Source organism: Populus euphratica, unplaced genomic scaffold (assembly GCF_000495115.2).
Source record: "Populus euphratica unplaced genomic scaffold, PopEup_1.0 scaffold399.1, whole genome shotgun sequence".
Classification (NCBI taxonomy): domain Eukaryota; kingdom Viridiplantae; phylum Streptophyta; class Magnoliopsida; order Malpighiales; family Salicaceae; genus Populus; species Populus euphratica.
This window is the reverse complement of record NW_011500287.1, coordinates 200,543-209,244: the sequence shown is the minus strand read 5'-3', so window position 1 is coordinate 209,244 and position 8,702 is coordinate 200,543. Positions and strand designations below refer to the sequence as shown.

At 26.1% G+C, this 8,702-nt stretch overlaps 1 long non-coding RNA gene across 1 annotated transcript; it reads right to left on the bottom strand.

Moving 5' to 3' along the window:
• Positions 1-2,703: 2,703 nt before the first annotated feature.
• LOC105113230 (uncharacterized) lies at positions 2,704-3,205 on the bottom strand. The gene is made up of 2 exons (XR_839915.1): positions 3,052-3,205; positions 2,704-2,909 (listed from the first exon to the last, which is right to left on the bottom strand). It is a non-coding gene; the product is annotated as an uncharacterized LOC105113230 (long non-coding RNA).
• Between the last annotated feature and the right edge of the window lie 5,497 nt (positions 3,206-8,702).

Sequence of the window (8,702 nt, the reverse complement as noted above, 5' to 3'; positions counted from 1 at the left end):
CATCGTGAGTTTGAGGGGAGATGTTAAATAATATTTATGTAATCTTATTTATTAAGGGTAGAATAGTATTTTCAGTTTAACCTATATATACTTTATATATATTTAGGTTAAGGTTAAACACTCATAATACTCAGATTATTCAGAATTGTAGCCTCCATTTTGTGTTTGATCTTAATTATTTTAATAGATACAATAGAAGTTTCTCCTAGTAGCTCAATTTTGAGGCATGTAGCACAAATGTACACAAGCTTAAGAAAATCCTGACAATATTGGGAGGTGATTTGTTTTCTTTTCCGATAAAAAAAATCTGAAAGCATGCAGGTCATCATCAACACATGATAAAGGAAAAAAACTCACTTTTCTTTCTCATGGGTTAAAACTAAAAGGTGAAAAAGCCCAACATGAACACCAAGTAAATACCTAGAATCATCAGCACCAACTCTTCCATATGCTATGATGATAGACTAGCAGTGCAAATCAAGGAAAAAAGGTCATGAACATATAATAAAGTCAAACTTGCAAGTCTAGAAATTTACTAAGAGAGTACAATATGAGGAACAATTCCACTAGCATTTCACAGGTTTATTTGGGATTGCTCTAAAAACATAAGCACTGTAATATACCATTTTTTCTTCTCTAATAATTAAAACACCATAGAAAGGCAGTGGCATTAGTATTAGTAAATTAGCACCATTGCCAAGATTGTTCTGCAACCACAGATCCTCAATAAAGTCTTTATCTTTCAAAACAGTCTCATATGTTTTAACATGACGAACATCCTTGTTATCCTATAATGATAAAAACAAAATAAAAAAAAAGCCATCTAAAGTTTCCTTCCCATAATAAGTGTATAGTTAAATAAAAAAAATTCACATTGACATGGATGTTTTGGATAACCAATTTCAGGCCACAACTACGAAAAAAGTGATCATTTTCATATAAAAGTTCTTGTCTGGTATTTCCATATGTATAATAAATTACCCAAAAAGTTGAAAAAATGGCATAATCCAAAGCAAGCAATAAGTGTGCATGCCTTAAAAGAACCAAAAAGAAATACAATGAAGTAAATAATTAAATTAAAAAAAGGCTACACTCTAAAATCTAGTGTCCAAGGACTCTAAAGATCAGCCAATGTAGTGAATAAGAATGAAAAGATATGAGGGATGCTGCCTGAATAATGCAGTACTACAGAAACTGCAAATGAAGTGTTTTAAGCAGGGGGGTATGGTTGCTTATTTGGAATATATCTATATGCTTTAAACTTTAATTTTCTAATGCAAAATGCCAATCATGCTCTAGGATATCCTTAAATAGCTAGGAAACTTAAAATTGTCATTTGATATGAGAAGAAAAAGTAGCTTTTTTATATCAATCACCACTTCAAATTTATCCACATGTATAAAAATGTTTAAAAGATTTGTTCATTAAAAAAAATACATTAGAAATGTCAAAGAATCATCTTAATCCAATAGTTTAAGCTGTTAGATTAGGTTTTAGAATATGATTTATATTATTCTCTAACACACCCCCTCAAGTGAAAGCCCTTTGGGCTTGAAACTTGCATATGCCCACATTACCTTGTGCTTAATTTTTATCAAATAAATAAGAAATGATGAGATTCAAACCCGTGACTATTTGGTCATCAAGGCTCTGATACATTGTCAAAGAACCATCTCAACCTAATAGCTTAAGCTGTTATATTAAGTTCCAGAATATGATTTATATTATTCTCTAATAAGAAAGAACTACATTGTGAATATAGGCCTACTAAAGGAAAACAGAGGACCTGGTAAAGAAAAACAATCATTGGTTTTGAATAACTACAGAGAAATTTGATATCCAAAACCTGAAGTTCTTTAAGCCTACAAAGAAGACACCACAAACAAATTATAGTATCAGCATATAGATAATGATAACATAAAATTCACCTATCCATTCAACATTACATCAAAACCAAATTCACATAAATAGAGACATAAGGAAAGAGGAAAGCTTTCTTTCTAGGAAACAACAATGTCTCAAAGCTAACTTCCATCATTCTAATATTTCTCCATTGCTGAAATTCAAATAGCCCTCATTCTAATTGTCACCGTAGATATATAAATCGACATATATGCTTGTAAACCTATATGTGTTTATAGATATTACAGTTTACAAGATTTACGAGGGGAAAGGGGTGTAAAAAATAATATAAAATCACCAAGCTGACCAATCTATGATTAGGATATTACTAAGCTAACCAATCTAGTGTTGCAAAAACTTGGTATCAGTTAAAGGATGTTGTTAATACACCACTGTTACTACTATAGCGGATTTCAACTACATGAAAATGCCTAAATCAATTTGGTGGCCTCTAGGCATCAAAAGATTCAAACCACAACAGTCACTCAAACCTTCTTAAAAAGATAAAAGAAAGCCAAGAGTGATTTTCATTTTCCTGTGCCTCCTACTTACATACCATGACAAAAAAGATGTTGCATATAAAACATGAGTTGCTCTTTTACTCGTTTTCTAATGCTGGGCATTTATCATGAAAACAACATGAGGGCTAGGGTACCTCAATCAATTGTATAAGTAAAAGAATTTATAGTGAGATCCAAAAAGTAAATTCAAATTAAAATAACACCTGACAAAAAAGTAAGTCGATATATATATAGCAATTTCTAAGAATGATATGGTTGCTACTTATTGCATGCATACACATGAACACAAACATGCAATGCATGTATATGGATTTGAAATATAGAATCTAGATCCAATACATATGACATCAATATCGCAGCCAAGATCTTTATAAGCAGCATCATTAATTCTTTTGATAGGTCATTGACAAATTTATCCATGAAAGTGATGTTGAGTAATTAGATAGGAGATTACATGTCTTATGTTAAAAGCCTTTTTGAGCTGTCCTTTATTATCAAAAGAAAAGCAACTAATAAAATTATTAATTGTTAATGCTTTTGATCACAATCTAGAGAAAAGTGTAGATAATACTAGCAAAACTCACTATCATGTTGAAAATTTAAAATGGAATATAGTTGGATAGCATGCCTTAAACAATCCATCATACAAGTGGAGTCCAATTAATCTAGAATCATGATCAATTATATCAATCTGCAGTAAGAAAGAAACCAAAAATATGAACTAGGCAGGACAAAATCCATTGCTATTTCCAATGAAAAGTGAAGGCACGCTTCTCCAGAATAGGGAACATAAGGAACTATTCTAAAAAATGATCCTAAAGCTTATATGAAAGGACATAAATACTCGCACTTTTAAGTACTAATCATAAAGCTTATATGAAAGGACATAAATACTTAATATGAACCTAGAACTATAAATAATTACCTAACCATTGTCTGTTAGGCAACTTGTCTGGTCTGATACATTCCTTCATTGCTCTATATGACAAGGTAAAGAAAGATTCAATACAAGAATAACATAGAAAATATCATCCAAATATTACAATAATTTTAGTTATTCATAAAGGCTTTTTACATCTAAAAACAAGAGAACTAGAAGATGTTTATATCGCTTGCTCAGCTAACTCTATTGCTTTTGGCTATATACAACTTCCTATGTTTTCTTATCTCAAAATTGACATAATAAGAAGTGGTTATTGATAAATTGTTGAGTGATTGGTTTGAAATTTCAAGATAGGCAATAATGTCCAAAGTATATTATGAGAAGTGATTTATTATAATGATAAAAAAAAATTTATAAATATTATTTTTTACTACACTAGCAAAATTCCTATGTAAGAATTATTATTTACCATATTGATGAGATTTAATATATGATCTGTTACCAATTAAAATGATGAAAATTATATGCAAGCCCACACAAAAATTAATGTTGCATACATACATACATACATACATATATATATAACATTAATTTTAACCGACGTTTGTGATAGCCAACAAATGAACATATATTATGTGGAAACTAATTACTCTAGTTAATAGGACTAGTATCCTGGTTAATGAGTAATTGAAGAAACTAGTTATCCTAATTAATGAGCAATTGGAGAAATTCGTTTCCTAGTTAATGAAATTAGTATTTTGGTTAATGAACAATTAAAGAAACCGATTAATTTGGTAATTGAATAAATGTTGTCTTGGACTAGAGATGACATTAGTATGTTTTTAAGTTATGCTAATTGTATTGATTTGTAAGGCTACAATTAAAATAATAAATTAATAGTTTAGTAATTGATGTGTCAAATATATAAAAGAGATAATATTAAATAATCATTGTATATAAAATCAATTATATTTAATGTTAAGAAAATATTAGGTACCTCGTAACATTATATTGAGTAGCAAATCATGATTGTAGTGTTGGATTGAGATATTTTATGAAGTATTAATAACTTGGTACGGTCCAAGTATAAGAAAAACTCAACCATAATTTTGGTAGAGTGTATATTATATAATTTTAAAAGATAATTATGCAACATTGTATCTAAATTATAATTTTTTATATAAAATAATAATAAATTATTTGGTTGAACAGTTGACAATAACAAGAACAAGAACAAGTAATAGAGTAAGGTGTATCTGAGTTTGATTGTGTTAACAAGTTAAGGATTGGGTATTAAATTAGCCCTACTAATAAAATTTAACAAAAAAAAATGATTTGAGCATGTCTTATAAGTATAAAAATAATGGAAGGTTAGACGATAAATTATAAATAATAAAAATAAACATGAGATAAGTGGAATAAATAATAAATCAAGAAAATTTCTTAATTTGATAAGGGTATTATATAGACTAAAGTACAATATATCTTAGATATAATAAATGCTAGGAAAGGAAAAGGATGATATGAATTAAATATATTGTGAATTAAATAATAGTGTGAATCAGATATGATTATACAATGAGTTATGATCTGGGTTAAAGATGGTCAAGAGACAAATAACTCATGCGATTTATATGTGTTGAGGAAATAAATTATAAGGTAAGTTTTGTGAGTTCTGAAATAACAATATTAATATAAATTAAATATATTTATGAAGTGAAAATGGTTATGAAATAATATCAACATGAAAAAGAATACTATATGAAAGTGTTTGCATAAGACCAATCAATTTTAAAACTATAAGGAATAAATTGTATAGTGAATAGTTAAATTATATTATGAATACAATAGTTGTCATGATGAAGGGTGATAATGTGATAAATAAAATGATGAAAATAAAATTTATTTAGCAATATAAAAAAATGTAAAATGTTGAAAATTTATCTTTAAGGTCAACATTCTTAAAGAAAAAAAATTAAAATTGATTTTGATTATATAATTATAAAATATTAATAATTGAGATTATGCAAATATTCAATATAATTTATTATGTCATTTTGTGCATGTCAAAAGTAGTTTTCTTTTAAAAAAATCCATATTTTAAGGTTATTAAGTTATTCAGTATTATATAGAAAAAATATTTGTACTTTTAAAAAATAAAACATTTATAAATAAATAATGGAAATGTAGTTTTAACCAAAGTTGTAATAAAGGTTGCTGAGGATTTTATATATATATATATATATATATATATATATATAACTTTACTTGAATCTTTACATGTATTTGGTCATTGAAATTAAATAAAAATACAAGTGAAAGTATGGGATGTTACACTTTTTTTTTCTCTCTCAAACTATAAACTAAAAAATAAAAATAAAATTGGATCAAAATTATATTTTATAAAAAATAAAAAGATTGAAAGTTTATACAAAATAAATAATAATATAAAAATTAAAAATAATTATAAAATTTCCTTTTTACACGTTACAGATCCTTACCTTTTAATCTATTTTATAAGGTAATATAATAATTTTATTACACATTCATTCTTTTTTTTTGTTATCATTCAATCATCATCATTTCATCATTAAACCCAATTTCCTTGAGAACATTACTAATTTTATTTCATATATGTTTTAATTGTCTTTTTTTTCTAATCATAAAATTTATTTTCTTTTAAATGTTAAAAAACTTATTCATTTGATTAAAAAATTTCTTCTTATACATTTTAATAACAATCACTATTTAATTAATTAAGTTTATTCAATTTATAAAAAAATAATTACTCTAATTCATTCTTTTTTTTATTGGTACAAATAATTAAATTATAAAAAAATAAGTGTATAATGATTTTATTGTTGAAGATGCATTGTTTATTCTCTCGCAAAATATTATAGATTGAAATAATCAATTTTTTTCTAAATTTTTAGGTTGGTTCTCGTTTGTTTACTAGAAAGTAGTTTTTTTTTTAAGTAAATTTCCAGGAAGGGAATTATTTTTTTATGTTTGGTAGTGTAATGGAAAATAAGTTGGAAAACATTTTCTAGCGTTAGTTATATCATGAAAAATGAGCTGGGAAATAACATATTAATGTTTTATTTTTCTCAAGTTTATTAAAATAATGAGGAATAAATCTTACAAATTAAAAAGTTGAATGAGAATAAAATTAAAAAAAATAATTTCATAAATTATCTCAAATAAAATAAATAATAATCAAAATAATAGAGATCAAATCTAAAAAATTAAAAAATTAAAGATAAAGAAATTAAAATAATAATAATGAACATTTCATAAATTATTGCAAATAAAATAAGTAGCAATCAAAAGAATGAGGATCAAATTTGATAAATAAAAAATTTCAATAAAAAAAGATAGGGAAAAAGCAAATAATAATTATAAAAATAAAGACCAAAATTAATATAAAAATTAAATTTTAAGAGATGAAATTGAAAAATAAAAATTGAAAACAACATATATATAGCAATCAAAAGTTTGAGAACTAAATTTGATATAATCAGCAAAAATATAAAATTTCTAAATTTTTCACAATTTTCATAAAGTGTTTTTCGTCTAAATTTTTCAAGAAAACACTTTTCTAGAAACCAAACTAAATTTTCCTTTGACTAGAAAGTATTTTCCGTTAACCAACTTTCCTAATGGCAAACAAATACTGGAAAGTTTGGAAAGTGATTTTCCAGAAAGTGAATTCTGGAAAATAAATGTAGCCTAAATCTTTTTGATGGCAAACAAATACAGAAAAGTTTGAAAAGTGATTTTCCAGAAAGTGAATTCTAGAAAATAAATGTAGCCTAAATCTTTTTGTCCTATAATTGAGTCATTCTCATCCCAAATTAATAACCAATCACGACTTCTCTAAAGAGATTATGAAATCGAAACATAGAGGATTAAAGTGAAAATATGAAAAAAATAGGTGACAACTTTGAATTTTATAAAAAAAATTATTTAGTCCCTTAATTTTTGAATAAGTGGTCTGTCCCTTTAGTTGTTAGAAACTTTATTGTGATACTAAACTCTATTTTTTTTTTCATTTCTTAGTCATTGTTTTTTGTAAGGATAGAAAGAGACATTTATTGAAATTCAATATAAAGAGAAGAAGTCATTATTGACAACTATTCTAAAGATGTAAATGATTGAAATCGGTGTTAACAAGATCTATTCAATGAGTGGAGTTCTATAATGTTTGTTTTGAGCTTTAATTTTGCTTAACAACAAGATCTAAGCCGAGAATAAGATATTCTATTTATGTTGATTTTTTGAGTCGATCTTTTTTTGCTTTATTAGGTTGATATGTCGGTTTATTGATGTTTTAAGAATGTTTGTAGAGTATTTTTGAGTTATATGTTTTAAAGTGGTTGTTTTGAGCTTCAATATTACTTAAAAAATCATATTTAAGTCGAGAATGAGAGATTTGATTCAAGATAATTTTGTGAGTTGACCTTTTTTATTTATTTATTTTGTTGACAACAATGTTGATTTGTTGATATTTTAATAGTGTTTGTAGAGTGTTTTTGAGTTAAAATAGATTTTTTAGGTAAAAACCCTATAAGACGAATTTTCAAGGCAACATTGTGGTGGGTGAATTATAGGATAGTTGATTAGTATTTAAAAGTGAATTTTTATCAAGATTTTATATTATCATTGTGCACTTGAAGTATCAATAACTCCTTAACTAAAGCATATTTTATAATAACATATCTAATAATATAATATATATTTAATTTATGGTAAATATTCATTTTAAATGTAGGCCTATCACATAAATTAAAGGATTGATTGATGAGTTTACGAACTGAAATTGAAAGGATAAAGAGATGACCAAACTTAGAAAAGAGTTGTCAGTATAGTCCAAACCAGAACACTGTTCAGTAATTTGGTCATATCTGGATCTGTAGATCTTGGATTTAGGTCTAATTTATATGAATGGAAAGTTAAGACATAGGTCTATAATTTTCATATGGGGCCTAATATTTAAAAAGGTTATTTTCAAGTCTAAATTATAGCAACAACAAAATCTGTTGTACAGCCCGAGTACTGTTCAGTATTTAACCCATATCTGGAGTTTTAGAAATCCAAAAGACCTACATGTTTTTTTTTGGAAAACCTGAGATAATTTTCTACAACGTTCATGTTTTCAAGTGGTTCTAATTCTGACGTTATCAATGACGTTTTGGGCAGACAATAGAAGATAAGGATTGTCACCAAGTTAAGAGTTGGCCACCCACTCATCAATTAATCATCAAACCAATATTTTCTAATTTTGGCTTATAAAAGAAGGCATTTGCCATGTATTTAGACATCTTGGTCTCTAGATCAAGATCATGGATTTTATTTCTCTTTTTGTATTGTTTAAGTTTTATTTTCATTAATATCTT